The 14,810-nt window shown below is 38.7% G+C and overlaps 1 long non-coding RNA gene across 11 annotated transcripts in view; it reads right to left on the bottom strand.

Moving 5' to 3' along the window:
* LOC148216712 (uncharacterized) overlaps window positions 1–14,810 on the bottom strand; it is a 134,119-nt gene that overhangs the window by 59,007 nt on the left and 60,302 nt on the right. For 2 of the 11 annotated variants that reach the window (XR_015794869.1, XR_015794873.1), the window contains one exon: window positions 12,783–14,234. The exons of 8 other annotated variants lie outside the window; for them this stretch is intronic. This is a non-coding gene — a long non-coding RNA (uncharacterized LOC148216712). Of the gene's footprint in view, window positions 1–4,631; window positions 8,263–12,782; window positions 14,235–14,810 lie in introns of those variants that run through there. One more of the 11 variants, XR_015794872.1, reaches the window with a different exon arrangement.

The raw sequence follows: 14,810 nt of genomic DNA, 5'->3' as shown, positions 1-14,810 counted from the left end.
GCAATCAGATGCTACAGTATATTAATTTATATTTAATCTCCAACAAAATAATAGGACAAGTGTTTGGTTTTTGAATCACAGAGTTGGACCATCAAGTCCATTCCCCTGCTTTAATTAAGGAATACACTATCTGACAAAGGGCTATTCACCTGCGGGCAGTAATAGGATTTTAATCTCCCAATCATCTTTCCTCACTGATGCAGTGAGTGGTTGGAGTCTCAATACTTTTCCAGCTAAAGGATGACAATGTTTTTTAAAATGAAATGCTTCTATTTGGAATTATGCTATGGAAAAGCAATGTATGTTTAATGTAACCAGACTGAGATATCATTTTCTCAGAGGAATTTGAGAAAATCAATGGAGAGCATATAGCAGCAGAAACAATCCCAAGGAAGCAGCACCTGTCTAAAAGATATTGTCAGATACTGTTGGACTACAACCATAATCATCCTCAGCAATCATGACCAAAGGATGCAAAGTTGAGAACCACTTGCTTGCAGAGAAATGACACTTCAGGACAGAGGTCTGCTTTTTAAATTTGTAACATTTTCTTTGCTGAATTTCTTTGCTGTCGGCACTTGGTCTCTTACATACAAAGATACATTGCTGCCATGTGCTCTCCATGAATCTACTAATAGTACAACAGTGCTCTCCATGGATCTAACAGCTCAAATACAACTTTGAATATGTGTACAATTGTTCTTGCATTGAGTTTGGCTTTATCTTCAAAGAACAGAGGTTGCACATATAAACTAGATAAAAAATATTTATGTAGTTGGTGAAAGGTGTATGAAATGGAGTATCAACCAGGTGCTGAAAATGTCACAATGCTTGCAGAGGATAAGCAGACTTAAGAGTCTTTCAAAGAGGCTGTTTGTATCTCTGCAAATTACTGGAGCTCCAGCAGTGGCCTGCTGCCTGCCTGCCTGCCTGCCTGCCTGCCTCCCTCCAAGACCCTAAGGAAGGCAACATAATAACATAACTGACTTAGCTTACACTCATATACCTAGCCATTTCCAAATATTTCATGACCACATATATCATTTAAGCATGAGCACCGTATTGTTAAATATCAAAGAACATAGTCAGTGGAACGTACAAATTGAAGTACACTGAAGAATAATTTATCAATGAAGTTGGACACTTGGTTAACAGTTACACATTTGTAATAGCAAATATGAGCCACAGTTTCGCAAACCTGCACATACTTTTGGTTAGAAAACAATTCATCCTGGAATAATCAACTTCTGGAAATCATTCACAGATGGGTGGAACTGAACACAATGCACTAGCAGTTAGCTGTGCATCACTGCTTTCAAATTGTACAGACCTGACTAAAGAAGGGGTGGACAGCATCACAAGTCTAGGTTGCATGCAGGATGAAATATCACTTACAGGAGAAATGTTTCAAGGATTGACATCTCAGGTCAGGTTGAATTAAAAGACTGCATGTTGCTTTTATGATGTCAGTGATGTCACATCTAAACTGGATACTTGTTATCAGAGCAGACTTAATGCAGACTTATTTAATATGTGTTAAAACAAATTCATATTTTGTGCCAAGCTTTAAAAATGGCTCTATTCTAATATAAACAATATTATTAAAAGCCACTGCTTTGCTGCTGAAAAATAGCAATGAGGAAATAATATTGCAGCAATATATTTTATAAGCTAAAATACAGATTATTCCTCTGATTATACAGTCTGGAAGTTGTATCAAAACTATATACAGTGTAGAACTGTAAAGGAAAAAAAAAGATTATGAGTATTTCAGTATTGATGTATTTATTTTTCATATGCATGAGTCAGCCTATAGATAAAAGCTTTCATGCCAATGTATAGTAAAAACCCCAGTAAAATCCATACTCAGGTATAACTTTTAAGTCTTCAAAAATACATGAAAAGAGAGCATCAAATGCAATGTTAAGCAGAGAATTCTGCCTCCTGACAACGTAGGGGTTAGAAACAAAGCCCCAGTAAGAGTTGTAGATACTGTAATAGTCCTCTCCACAGGTATGTCAAGAGGGCAAGAAGTGGGGAGTCACCTGGAAGTCTGGTATGTGGTATCACAGGTAGCCAATCCCCAGTGTGCAAAAATGGGACATAAAAAGAAAAGTTCAAGGCAGAAGCAAATGGAGTCATAGATCATTCTTTCCAGTTTATAGAGGACCACAATGCAGAGAATAAATGTGACCTAAGGAATAAGTGCAGCCATGGAGAATAAAGTGCTCGATTTAGAGCGCTGCCAGGGCCTGAGGATCTCCAAAGAGAGGAATGAAAGAGCAAAAGGTCATTTTACTTAAATTAGGATATGAAGTATAATAACAATGTAAGAATGTACTGCAAGGGAATTTGAGAAATGAGGAAGAAGTGGCAGAGACTTTCATAAGAAATTCCATGGGCGAAGAGAAGGCAGGCTCCGACTGTGATTACTCAAGGTGAGGTGTTGGCAAGAAACCCATGAGGAGAACTTGGAAAAAGAAAAATGCACAAAGGCATAGCAGGTCATATGAGTGCTGTGGAACCACGTTGTTACACTTCGGTGGTAAAAAATACCCTGAGATATCTCAGGGTATGGGATGGAAGGGTACTGTAGGTGGTCTTTTCGTTAAGAATAAATACGTGCAGTCTTGGGTACAGAATAAAAACAGAGAAAGGAACTTACTCAAGTGTTAACTTCAACTACAGATTTTTTAAAAAATCACCCATAACAAAACTGTTTATATATTTCTAAGTAAAGGCGTACATTAACATAAGTGTCAAGGATCCACTTAATTCAACAAAATATACTATTGAATTGCATTGTATGGTGAGATTTAACACACTGCAAGGAATGTACACAATCTCCATGGTTAAATGCTCATGTCAGTCTTTGCTGCCAAATCCATGAACAAATGAGTTTTCGTACAAGTCTTGGCTGCAGTCCTGAAAGAAAAACTTTATTGATGACCTTTACATGCTCTTTTTTATATGCATTGCAGTGTGGACTTGTTTCAGCCTAAACAATAGTTTTAGATAAGTAGTAGAACCAGTGAGGGTAGATGGACACCACAGTTGGTCAGTTTTCTGTGGGCCTAGATGCTGCTTGAAATTTAACAATAAGTAACACGTCAAACATTCTGCTTAGCCTAAGAGTTGTTGGCCCTAGCAGCTATGTGCAAGCACCTATAGCCTGGGTTTTTCAAATCAGGTCAAACAAAAAATAGTACATTAATGAAATTTCTAATGCAATGAATGAAATTGCCATAATTTCTTTTCAAAACTTGTAACACTAAAGTATGCCTCCACTGATTATTTACAGCAAAACAGCCCTGAACACGCATTGAGCTCTTTTCCCACTATAATTTGGCCATTCCTTTTCAGCTGACATGAGAGCACAGGAAATTGCCTTATCCTGAGTCCAACCCAGTATTGTTGACACTGACCAGCAGCCTTTCTTCAGGATTTCAGACAACAGCTTTTTCAGAAATAACTAGAGATGCCAAGGTTTGAACCTCTGACCTTCACATGCAAGATCTGTTCTGAAGGCTATGGTCAACTTGGTTATTCCTATATAATTTAAGATTCTTTCTTGGTACAGAATTTGAAATCCTTCTGTATATCTATTATGAATTGTCTAGGCTACAGTAATCCACTCAGTGAAGTGGCATTGTATACAGCACACAGAGTAGTCACTGTTGCACATCAAATTCCAAAAGTGTGCATGTTGTTCAATACTCTCTCTTGGCTCTTCCTACCAGGAGAAGTTAAATAAATCATAGAAAAATTTTAAATGGTTTATTTTTTTAAAACAGTCTGCAGTCTGAAGTAGCTCCTAAGTCCACTTTTTATTTATTTATTTTTTTTAGGGACCCCTGCTGACCATGATTGCTGAAAACTAACAACTTAGCTTATTGTTATTTTTAGATGGGAAACATGAAAATTGCACTACAGACCCTAAAATTGTGGGGGAGATGGGCAGGGGAAAAATCCAACAAACAAACAAACAAACAAACAAATAAATAAATAAATAAAATAGGTCTATCACAGTTTAAAAAAAAAAGTTGATGTCCCCAAATCCAGTCTCCCCTATGCCTGTGCCCTCATGAAATCTGCGGCCTTCTCCACTGAAATGTTCATCAGGTTATCCAAACTTGATTTATTGTTACATGGGGATTAGGCAACTCCTAAATGATCAGTGAAACTGAGCCTCCTGACTGAATGAAGGCCACCTGGAGATGTAGTAAGATCTGTGGGGTATATTTTATGACAATTATTAAAAGTGGGAATAGGAGCAAGAGACCTCTGGAAGGCACCTGTTCTCACCATTAACCTCTCTCCAGTATCTAAGGGGCAGACAGATTTGGGGTCCATTTTTCAAAGTTTTTTGTGAGCTGGGGGTTACAGTGGAATGTGGACTTACCTCCTGATACTTGTGGCTACATTGCCTTAATTTGAAAACAAGATAAAATGTGCTGCCAAAATTCAGTCATTGGTGCACAGGGTGCAAGGGATATCATGCAGCCTGAAAATTGCCTACCCATCTCCTGCTAACACAAACCCTGATTTGTTATTGGCTTTTTGTGACTTGTTGGAGGGACGGGTAGAGACCCTGGTTCACCAGTCATAGTAAACATGTCATGAAAGGTTTATTTAGAAAAAAATCACAGTTCTGGTTTACAGTGATTTATAAACATTCAGTGGTAATAAATAATAAATGTATATTAAGGAAGTTGTGTGAAAAAGCCCAGTATCATAGAACAAACCCAATGACTGCAGTTCATTTATAATAAAGACACATTACATGTAATAACCTAACAGAAATTTATCACAGGTAAGAACATTAATCATCAAAATAGGTAGCAGAGTTCATTGTTAATCATGTGCAGAAGTCTCTAGGAAATGACGCTCTGATAAAACCAGACAAACCAAACTTAATTGAGCTATAAATATTCAAAAGTTTAAAAGATGAGTTGACAGCTTCAAATAATGCTAATTGTTGGAAAGGAAGGAATACTATAGTCAAAGCAATTTTCAGCCACGTTTACAGTTTGAGAACTTTAGATCCAAATTACTATGACATCATTATCAAGGCACTGGTCTGGGTCAGCAGCTTCGTTAATTAATTAATTAATTAATTAATTCAATTTTGATGCCGCCTGGCTCCAGCCAACTTTTTGTGGCTCACAAAAGAAAAAAAAGGAGCTACATAAAAATAACACAATGCAATAAATTAGAACAAATTATAAAAATCACAAAGTAATTAATTTGTAATTTCTAAAATGGATTAAGCTGAGGCGACGTGTTCAACATCTGCTCTAGTGGTTATGATCACATTCCTAAATGAACAGTCCTGATTTTGAGTTTAGACCAGGTTAGACCAATTAGAAACATGCGTAATGTTTCATTCGTTTTCCAATGAAAGGTCAGTTTGTAATGGACCACTAGCACTTAATGTGGTATTCATGTATATGAATTCCAGTCAGGATGCCCAGCAGTCTATGCTATTAGGGAATCCTGAGGGTTGTAGCCCCAGCACATCCAGAAACCCCACGTTGGAAGACACTGGCATAAAGAATATGTATTACAAAGTTATATATGATGTTTACCTATGACTTATATGATATCTCACTGCCTCTGTAATATATAAAACCATTACACTTCTCTTGGCAGCTTCCATCAAGTTGGCAAAGAAGCCATTCCAATATTTTACTACTACATCTGGATGCACAATCATATGGAGCAAAGAAGCACTACTGTTTTTATGAATCATGAGGGATTTTTTAAGATTGTGTACAATCTACTGTTCTCTCCAGGTTTGTTCATATCATCTACCTTTCCTCTAGTAAAGGACAGATTTGTGTTTTCCCTAAGATGAAGCAGTTTGGAGAGAGTGAAATGGCTGTGCAGGCACACACATGCCAGGACAGCAAGGAGCAACTTTCAAAACAGCCCTGTGCACCTGGGAAAAGTCATGGCTGCTTTAATGATTTGAAAAGCAGTTTTCTTTTCTTCTTCTTTTTTTTATGTGTGCATTCTGAAATGACTTTTTGAAAGGATTTGCAGAACCCTAATATCCAACTCTTTCCGGGTTTACATTGTAAACATGGACAGCTGGCAACAATTAAAAACAGTGCATGGGAATCTCATATTAAAAGCAAGCAAACTGAGTAGCTAAAATAAAACATCAGATAAAATTTGCATTCCCTGTGAAACAAATGTTTCCCTAAGAAGGTCTTCACCAACTGGTGAAAGGCTGTCAAAGAGGCAACCAGCCAACTTAGTCTTCAAAAGTAGAGTCTTACTGTGAATTTTAAATTCCTTTTTCGTATTGCCTGTTTAAGTGAATGGCTTTTAATGAAGAGCTTTGAAATGTTAATGGTTGCATTATAACTGTGACTCTACAGCGAAGCCAAGCTATCATAAATTTTCAAGCTCGGAAAATGCCTTGTTTCACATGTCATATGTAGCTGTAGCTTTCTTTACCAGGTTTATTGAATAAGCCACAGATTTCTGGATTCACACAAACTCTGAGCCAAGCCCCTCTTCCCCTTTATGGCTTAGTGTAAGGTATGAAACAGGTCATTTATTACAGATGACTCAACAATCCTACCAAGCAAGCAGCAATGATGTAAGGATTGTTTTTCCTTGTTGCTGTTTGCAACTGTTCAAGCTGCAAAGAGCTGGGGAGAGAAAGAAACAAGAAATGCAATGTGTGGGCAAGGCAAGATGATGATACAGAAAATACTCCCTAATAAAATTGGGGCTGATTTGCAGGATTATTTATTTATTTATTTATTTATTTATTTATTTATTATGGCTGCCCATTTCAGATGTAGCAAAACAATAAATAACAAATATGGGAGCTAAGATAAAATCAACCACATGGTCAACATAACTATGATGCAGGCTCAACCACACCCCCAGGCCCCAGGCTCAGCAGCAAAACCACGTTTTTAGGGCCTTATGGAAAGCCGTAAGGGAAGTCTAATCTCTGGAGAAATGGTGTTCCATTTTCTTGTTAAATTTGCAAGGAACTGCACTAGTTAATATACCTTTGAATCTCTATGGTCCCTGCGTGGGGTTTGTGTGTGATAGCCATCAAGGCACACAAAAGACTGCATTACATACATCTCCCTCTATGTTAGAGGGACTAAGAGTGCTATTATCGAGGACGAGACCGAATAGGTCACTCCGGATATCTTTGGTCACAACACCATATATTATCTGGGAAGCTTAGGAGAATGTTAAAGATGATCCAAAATTACCAAGAAAGAATTTTCCAAGATATTCTCAAACTTAAAGCAAGATTCCCAATGTGGTTTATATATGGGGAAGATTTCACAGTAAATCCCATATCCTTTATAATTTTATAATAATGTTTTTTTAATTCTTGCCACACTCTTTTTATATTTGTGCAACAGATTTAGATAGCATATACTTAGGTAGTCTTTTTAAATGCACTCACATGTTCCTGAACATTTGGGTTGCCTGACTTTATTTTCCAGATTTTATTAATTAATGTTTAATTAATCATCCTACCATCTTTTATCATTTATTAAAAAAAAAAAAACCTCTGGGTGTACTACCCAGCTTATGATAAATAGAAAGAAAGAGAAGCTTGGCCAGACAGAAGGAATCCACATTCTAATGGAACTGCCAGCTTGTAATATTTGTAATGTACATAAGTGGGAATCAGTGAGAAAGAGAAATAGGGCTACAAATTAAGAGTGGAATCTTGAAGCACTGGACCAGACAGGAAGGATATGAGAACTCCATATCTGCCTGAAATTGGCTGTCCTCTTTGCCAATCCGTATCCTGCCTCTATTACAAGTCATTCCAGTCAATTGACTGTCCTTCAAGACAAGGATGGGTGCTCATAGAATGGTCCCAGAATAAGGGAGTAGATGCCAGAGCAGCTGTCTCGCCCACAATCTGGGAATGAGATGAAGGCAATATCAAGGGGTTATGCAGAAAAATGATATTGCCAGGGCATGGTTGAGCTGCAGTTAGGTCTTAATGGGAAAAGGCCCTCAGATAAGCATAGTTCTTACACACACACACACACACACACAGCCTTCTCCATTCAAGCCTTTTGTATTTGTTAAAGAATGATGCAATGATTCACACTAATAGAAAGTGGGTTAAGTAACACTAAACTCCAAGGAACTTCATTTAACCTTGAAACATATCCAAAATGTTTGTTTCTGCACACTCAACTCAGTGATCTCAGCTGTAGGGAGAAATGGAAGCCTTGTTTTGAATGACATATCCAGTCTAATCTGAAAAAAAAAAAGAGTTAGATATATGACTATAAGTTAAAATTCATCTTTTTCAAAGGAAAAAAAGAAGTACCACTTTGTGGAAAAACTTTTTTTAGTGGAGCATAGGTGACAAAAAATTTCATTTATGATACTGTTTACCAGTAAAACACACACACCCCAGACTGTGATCTTGTAACATATACAAGAGGAACTGACTTTTGGAATGGTATCAAATAGTCTCTCCTAGATTACAATGCAGGTCAGACCACATAGAGTAATCAAAGTCCTGGATTATTAAAATTGTAATTTATGAGCAAGAGAAAATATTTCATGACTGTGTAAGACAAATGAGCTCAAACTTAACCACTTACTATTGAAGATTGTTTATACATTTAATGAAAAAGGAAGCATAAGATTTTGGTCAAATAGCTGATAAACCCAAGACAAGAAACCTCCCACACTAATGTCCACTGGCTTAGTTTTTTTTACTTAATATATCTTCTGCCATGTTCTGGAGACTCACAGATATCTTGACCTTATGGCCATGGTTCCTTGTGTCTCCCTGTACAAGTCGCACAGGCAAAACTTTCCTTCACTGGGAGTTTGAAAGGAAGGGTTGGGAAGTTTGCTACTGCAAAAATGCTCTCTCAAATGCACAGACATCAACTTGGATGAACCTCTCTGGAACCAACAGATACAGTCCCATCCAGTGACAGAATACAAATATCTCAGCAATGTCAACAAAAGCTCCTGTTTAGGAGATAAATTTCAGGCAGCTTTTCTGTTCTAGAAAATCTATGCTTATCTATCACTGGAACGCATTATGAAAGGGGGAACTTACATGATGGGACTGAAATTACCTACGATTTAGTTCATCGCTGCTGACTGAGACATTCTACTCAGTTTTATGAAAAAAGTAACTGTGTTTAACCACATAGCTCCCCAGGATAATTTTGTGTAGACATAAAAGGCAAAAAAATGTGCTTCTTCACCTGGAAACATTGTGGTACTTTCAGTCAACACACCTCCAGTATGGCTGTCATAACAGAAACATTCTAATATGGAAATTGGTTCATACCAGCAGAGAATGATATGTCTATCCATGAAAGCAAACTGAAGTGAAAGAGGTTGCTGGGTTTAACACTTTCTAGATTTGAAATATGAATCTCACTTAACTCCAGTGAGAGGCACTATATAGGTGCATCAATGGTATACTGCTGCAGAATCAACATATTTGCACACTGGGTTCTTCTCCACACCCCTGATGATGGAAAACCTCTGCCCCAACAGCAGTCCTTTTGTTGCATCTTAAAAACAAGGCCAACAAAGTTGTTACCTTCACATGAAGGTGGAGGCAGCTGGTTTTTGCTACTCTGTGGGGAAACAAGGAACAGGAAAGGGAACTCCTCCCATTCTTCGCTACCTGCCTCTTTTCCCACTTCCAGAGAAAAGATTGTCTACCAGGGTGACTAAGATCACATTGGGCCCAAAACTGGATTGCACTGGATCCAAATTACCCATGTTATTCAGGAAAATCTGCTCTATTAACTGGCCCAGGAATGATAAATTAGGGATAACTTAAGTAAGAATACTGTGTATCCTGGGCTACTGGCAATGGGGTGGGACCCATTTTTTCCTGTAGAAGAAAACAAGGACTCACCATGTGATAACACCTTCTAAGGACATCATTCAGTTTACAGAAATTGGATAAGAAGGCCAAAGACACTTGCTGCACAGAAACTGTGAACCAAACAGTGTCTTAAAGCACAGACCATGTTAATATGCAATCCACCTGTCCCTGAGCTGGCTGAAAACTAAGGCCAGCAGATAATTTGCTATCCTACTGGCCAAGCCCTAACCCCAACCCTCAGTAATGAAACTGGTGAATGGTGCTGTCATTTCAGTCTGATGCAGGACTGATTAAGATAAGTGATTGGCAGATTCCCCTGGCTTCATTTCCCCTCCTGCAAGTTTCATCGTACAGAAAACAATCACGTATCATTCTCCCTAATGTGGGATGGAGCTGGGGTGGATGGAGGAGACACGTTCTGATAGATGGTTAGGCCCATAGGTTTAATCACTTGTTAAAACTTAGTGCCAAAACAGATGATCCCACAGGGTGGGCAGGGACTGCCCAGTAAAGCTCTTTGCTAGCAGCTGATTTTCAGGGTAGCAAATACTTTTAAGCATGGGCTTAGCACTCTTCTGAGCTTAACTGTTTTTGAATATAGATCTAGTGTCCTTTCAGAAGAGAGGTGAAGCCATCTTTAAAAGTGGCCCACCTAACAGCTGACAGTGGGATGGCACAATTGCTTGGTGCAATTGCAGAGTCCCTTCCTTCTTCACCTTAAAACTTCCACCTCCCCACACCTGTTAGCTGTTTCATGAGTTAGTTTTAAATACACTCTTCTGAAGGAATGCTAAAGTTGTCTTTAAAAGCAGCCCAAACAGCCCCTAAGGGAACCATGAGGATGTAGGATCTCTCCCATTTTACCATCCTAATCCCTCCATGTTTGTCCGCTGTTTAACTCACTAGATCTCCAATCACAGAAGTAGAGAGAGACGGGAGCCAACTCTTTACCTGTCGGGTCTCTCTCAATTGCATAGAGCTGATCTGTGCAATTGAAGACCTGGTGAGTAAAAAGCTATACATTTCTCCTGTGACCAGGGCTCTGACAAATAAATGTTACTAATGGGTATTCATGTTTAATATTTAGTATGACATTATGGGAGCTTGAGCTCTGAAACAATAGACAGTTCTCAATCCTGCTGCACCTTGGAAGCCCCACTCCTGCTGACATCACTGGTCAACAGCTACTTGGCCTGATCCAGTTCTCTAAGCCAAGGATTAGTTCAGAAATCTGATGGATAAATGGGGAGAACCTGCCCCTAAAGCAGAATAGCACCAGAAAATAGTGTCCATGGACTGGAGAACAAAGGCTATGTCTGTAGCAGCCTAAAGTGGCCAGTAGGTCCCAGTCTCTGACTTTGTCATCAAGCACATTGTTAATGAAATGTCCTAGATCATGTCCATGGCAAAAACAATATTGGGAGAAGATGAAAAACATGGTTTTTAAAAACTGGAACGACCAGAGATGACTTTATGCTTCCTTAGCTGTGGGCTAGGATGAGACCAAGGCAAATTCATGAGGACATGGCCTATAAAAATAGTTCCCAGCTCATGTTTGTGCTGTAATTAGGAGAATGGGAGGATGCGCCTTAAGTCAGCTTCCCTGCTTCCCTATCTTCCTTGTTATTGAGTTTAAAGTATGGGGCTTATGTCTGCCTTCGTTCTGTGTTGTGTTGCTTCGTCTTGGCAGTGCCCCTGTTATCATTCTGAGGTACATACTACTATTGAGTTAGGGACTAGGATGACCTAATTTCTTGGCACGGTTGATTGTGATTAGCTCTGGTGACCGTGTAATCAGTCTCCTGGATTTAGGCCAAAGTCTGCCATTACATACACGTGCTACTTGCTCTGAATGTAATGAAGCTGAGCAAGCTGAAATTTGGCCTTGTGAATAGAGCAGAGCATTTTCCTCCTTCTCTTTCAGTCACCTGCATCACTCTCATCCCTCATTACAAAACAGCCACTATGAGCTCAAGAGGTTGTGCTTAGAATCATAAACTTTCTTATACGGTAAGGTTGTTTTCATATAGCTTGTCCTTAATGTTTGTCCTTTTTCCTCAATATTCCTGCTTTGGATTGCTAATTATCCCCATCACAGACATATCCTCATTTGAAGAACAAAATAAAAGAAACAACACACATTCTCTGCATGGATAGGAGATAGGAGAATAATCTTTTCCCACATTATATGAAATGGTAAGGCAAAGCAGAGACTTTTAATCACACTACAGTGTACTATGCTCCTTGGATGTCCAACTCTGTCAGTTAATGTTAAGAAAACAGCAACGTGGAAGAGAGATGGACATGGTCAAGCCCATTATCCTATGCTGGAGCAGAAGGCCTGGAGTGAAAGCATAACCATGTTTGAACCAACACAGTTGCACTGCTCTGCATAATTGGGAACCCTGATTGTACAGGATTTCAACTTCCACAGAGACAGTAATGACATTCATCTGAATTTGGTTATACAAAAACATTAGATTCCTGTCAATATGAGAGATCAGGGATAGACATTTGGGGTGGGAAGTGGCACTCTCTCCCCTCCAGGCATTGTTTTTAAATATCTATGAATGCCTTTGGGTTCCATTCCCTTTTCCACATATTTGATATAGATATGTGTGAAATATTTTGAATGCAAGATATGTTGAAGACACCCCATTCTGGTTTGAAATGTTCTGTGCCAGCTGTCCTGACATTACAGAAAGCGTCTAACACTGTTCCACCAATTCTGGGAGCGCTCCAAGCATAAAATGACCCCATTTGAAATACAGAACTCTTAACCCGAACTGGAAATAAAACTGTTTTAACCTCAAAACACTTCCAGAATAATTTGAACAGCAGTGAAACATATCGAGTAAGGTCAGAATAACTTACTTTAAAATCAAAACAATGTTCTTTATTCATAACAACTTGAAAAAGTACCTCCGTGTACAGACCTGTGTCCTGTATATAAGTGGCATGAGATTTTTCTTTTAGATGTGATGCAAAGAGAGTAATGCAAACAAAGCCTATACACACATTCTTGATATATCTATAGACTGTTTCACACCTTAAATGTGATATTTTAGCCCCAATATAGTAAGAGTATAATTCTATTATTAGAACAGATTGAATTAGAACTTTTCACCTATTACATGTGCATAAAATCTATACCAGAATACTAACCATATCTAACCACAGGATTCCATGAGACATTCTCCCAGATGAGGGCAGCCCTTATGATCTTTGCAATATGGTGAAAAAAAAAGAAAAAGACAACTTTTTTATTACGGTGTCACTTTCTTAGCTGGAAGGAATAGACTTTATTAACTCTTCCCAATTAGGCTTATAAAAGGGGTGGGTGGGGGGATGTGGGAAGAGAACTGAGAAAGATTGGCAGGAAAAGTGTATTCCATACCTTGTATCCCTTTACTACTGTTGGAACAGGATCCTTGATCTGGCAATGGGAAAGGAATGGAAGAAGAACATTCCTTGCCCCTGGCCATGGTTGCCAGGAATTAATGGAGCGTCTTTAATCAGATCTCTTATAGAATTGACACCATAATATTAAAGGACTTGCATAAGATGCACAATTAGTCAGTGAAGCGTTTTTGATTACTAAAATGAAAGCATCCTCCCCCAAAAGGAATGGTGTTCCATATATTTGATCGCAAGACTTTATGTTCTAATGCGCAAATAATAGAGATTTTAATATTTTCCAGTTCCTTTATAGTTTAAATACTTAGGCTTAAAGTAAGCCTCGCCTTCGGGAGATTCTGCATTTAATCTTTGAGAAGGTTTTTTTTTTCTTAATAGCTAAGTGAAATCATTGCTAATCTACTGGAGAAAGAGAAAAAACAAACCTATAAATCAATATTTGTTTCTATTAAAATCTTAGTTCCTCAAACAATATATGGCACAGAGTTTGTAAATGATTTTTTTTAAAAAAAATCAATAAAAATACATTCTAGCAGGATGATGAGAGCTGTTTTTCAGATGGCATATAATGAAAAAAGAGATGCTTAACGTAGCCTTTCTCATTTCTTCTATTTATGACAAGTGATAAATAAATGTCAGAGTAGGCATTGCTCCTCCTTCATGGAATTCCCTGAGGTCCCTTTTCAGTTTTTTCTTCATAATCCTTTGAGGTACATTAGCTGGGAAATAGTAGTCTAAGGCAGAGGACCACGACACTGAGAGATTCAGGGCTGCAGGGCAAATTCCCGCCCTTCCAAAGGGCCACAGAAAGCCGTCCAGGGACTTGTGACGTTAAAGAAAGGGTGGGGATGAAACGCTGCTTTGCTCCTTCAGAGTCTTAAGGATAGGATTTTCAGCAGTTTGCCATCGAAATGTCTTCTGCTTTCAGACCCCTCTCAAGAACCTTGGGGGAAAAAAGACCCAGAGAACAAATTTGGGCCGTCAGATAACCTTTTTCTGTTTCTTCTTTTTCTTTTAGCAAGTGCTTACTAAAAATGTGCTCAAATTTGGGCATTTTTCTATCAAATTATGGCAGCCCATCCTTGGAGCCTTTGGTCTGCAGGTTGCTTCCCCCCCACTCCAGTCTAGTGGTGAAGGTGTTATAACTGGGTGACTCTGATTGAAGTTGACTTATTTATTAGACTTACATCCCACCTTCACTTTGTACAACTGATAGTCGTGTACATAATGCTCCCTCCTATTTTCCCCAGAAAAATAATCCCATGAGGTGGGTTGGACTGAGAGAGAGTGACTGGCCCAAGTCACCCAGTGGCTTCTGTGCCTAAGGGGGGACTAGATCACACGCTCTCTCAGTTCTACTCCAGTATCTTAACCGCTACACCAAACTGGGTTTTTGAAGTGAAGACCCTGGTACACCATTCAAAGGCCAAAAGTGGGCCTTGGCTTGGATAACGGTATCCCTCCATCAGTGATCTACATGTTACTTTTCTGAAAAGATTCCTGCCTTTGACATGTAACG

Source organism: Python bivittatus, unplaced genomic scaffold, assembly GCF_059951505.1.
Source record: "Python bivittatus isolate LINGU-HERP-01145 unplaced genomic scaffold, Pbiv_v1 ctg000080_np1212, whole genome shotgun sequence".
Taxonomy (NCBI): Eukaryota; Metazoa; Chordata; class Lepidosauria; order Squamata; family Pythonidae; genus Python; species Python bivittatus.
This window is presented reverse-complemented; position numbering and strand designations above follow the sequence as displayed.